Genomic DNA, 2,549 nt, shown 5'->3' on the forward strand with positions numbered 1-2,549 from the left:
AAAAAATTCAAAATATAACATATAAGAAAAAATCTAATTTTTTTATTATATGGTTAATGTGATTTTTTAATTTTTTTAATAATATAAATTTAAACAAAAATGAAGAAGGATGCAAAAATTGTTATCAAATCTTTATTATTCATAATCATTAATTGCTATATATATGTAAATCATATTAGTTAATTCCGTAGCTTTTATTTAAAGAAAGAATACACACTTCCTATATTTTAGGTTAATATAATGTTCTCTAGTGTTATATAATTATGGAATAATGTGATCCACCATTAGATTAAACTATATTTTATATTAGATGCTGTAAAATTCTTTGAAATGGAATTTAGAAGGCATTTAGAGTGTCACTTAGGATTTGAGTTTTCTTTAATTAATTCAAAATTAAAGTTCTAATTTTTCGAATGCTTCTCAATTAATATATAAGGGATTACAATAATTAATCTGTAAGATATCATATAATGAGATAAAACTTGAAAGAATTTGCAAAAGAGTGTAGTAGTGGGTCGAAGTGCGTGTTCTTGCACGTGCCCACCTGTGTGTATTTGTTGAACCTTGCGTATTTCCTTTTTACATGCACACGTGCCTACTTGCTGCTTGCGTGACTGATTTTGGTATCGAATTCCTTCGTTATAATTTATATATCAATCAAAATTCATTTGTTCTTATTTTCTTAAAATATTTGAACTTACATGGCATGTGTGCCAAAACAGAGATGCATTTACATAGCTATCGAATTCCTTGAGTTCACATGTTGCGAACTTGCAAATAACGCTCGAGTGTGCCTGAATAACGCCGACTTTTCATGTCAATTAGCTTTTATAAATGTTAGTTCGTTCATATGTATTCTCTAATAGCGACAAAACAAGAGCGAACATTATTAGAGACCAATCTAAGGTTTAAAAATTAGAGTGAATGCGTGGAATATATCCAATTAAAGTCCAAATTAGCTGAATGCCCATAATTATGGATAACCCAAAAATGAGTAACTTTTTGACACTGTGCGGACGAAAATACACTCATGCTTTATCGAAAACAAGTAACTCTAGATTTATCAGCTAAATATTTACATAGCAGGTAACAATCTACATATCAACTAACATATCAGCTAATAATTTCAGTATTATCTAACAATCTATGTATCAAACAAATGTATCGACTAACAAATCATATATGAGTTAATGAAACTATTAACAATTAATTAGTTATCTATCAAATAGCCCCAAAACTATTTGTAACATCTAACACTTCATGTATCGATTAAGAATCAATTAAAATCTAAATAATAGCAGGTAAGTAATAAAATACCTACTAACGTATATATTATCTAAAAGTTGATTGTGAGTTGAAATTAGAAACATTGGAAATGGGGTGAGATAACAAGATTAGCATTATGAATGTCAAAAGAATCATAATAAAAAAAATAAAAATTTGTGTTGAATTAGAAGATGATTTGAAGAATCTATACGAGAGATAAAGAGATTAGAACACATAAAAAGGAAAAGGAAAAATGGAAAGAGATAGAAATAAGGGTATTATAGTCATAAAAAATATTAAAAAAAACAAAGATAATTATATGGATTTTTGGGTGCATTCTTACCAATTACTCTAAAAATTAATAGGCAGAAGTAGGAGACCAAAAAGTTATTACAAAGTTAAAAAAAAAAGAAAAAAAAAGATACATACTCCGTACGTATTGAAGATAAGACCAAAAAGTTGAATCAAATTTAACCTAAGAAATAGAAAGGAAACACACATGGAGAGATAGAGATGCATGTGTATAAATTAAGTCGATTCTAGTTTTAATACCCTAAAAATAAGAAAATGTCGCGTTCGTCGGAATGGAGTAGTGGATGCGAGTCAGGATGGACTCTGTACTTAGACCATTCTGTTTCTTCTTCTGCACGTCTTTCTTGTCTCCTAGACATCAGTGGGTCTGAAGACAGAAGAAGAAGCAAAGTTTCATGGAACCAAAACTATTGGCACCAAGAAGAATGTTGTAACGGATGTGAGAAGATAGAGATTAACAGATGGATAAACAATAAAGAAAGATACAGAGATTTAACGTGGTTCACCCCTAATAGCTACGTCCACGGGCAAAGAGAGATTTTATTGATGGAGGAATTACAGAGATCTGTTTACAAGAAGATCAGATCTAGTTTCTCTACGGCTGCTAACTAGGTTTAGAGGAGGCACAAGATATATATAGTTGTGTCCTAGAAAACCCTAGCACTAGTGGACCTCAAAAGACTAAGGCCCAACAGATTCAAAGCATTATTCAACAAATCTCCACCTTGACTTGAATCCTCCATAATCAGATGTACCAGAATGCACTTCTTCGTGCTCAGAATACAGATGTACCAGACTCTCTCTTTACTCAGATGTTCCGTCGAACTCAGATGTCAGATGTCCCGTCGGACCAGATGCTCCTCAGAGCCAGATGCTCTCTTCGAGCCAGATGCCCCTCAGGGCCAAACGTCCATCAGGACCAGATTTAACAGCTTGAGATGTTTAGCAAATCAAGAAAATTCTTGAACTTT

General features: G+C 31.7%; 1 pseudogene; it reads left to right on the forward strand.

Moving 5' to 3' along the window:
* The first annotated feature begins 1,833 nt into the window (after positions 1-1,833).
* The window catches only part of LOC106331110, a 20,781-nt pseudogene continuing 20,065 nt past the window's right edge, over positions 1,834-2,549 (forward strand).

The sequence above is a fragment of the Brassica oleracea genome, chromosome C3, assembly GCF_000695525.1.
Source record: "Brassica oleracea var. oleracea cultivar TO1000 chromosome C3, BOL, whole genome shotgun sequence".
Lineage (NCBI taxonomy): Eukaryota > Viridiplantae > Streptophyta > Magnoliopsida > Brassicales > Brassicaceae > Brassica > Brassica oleracea.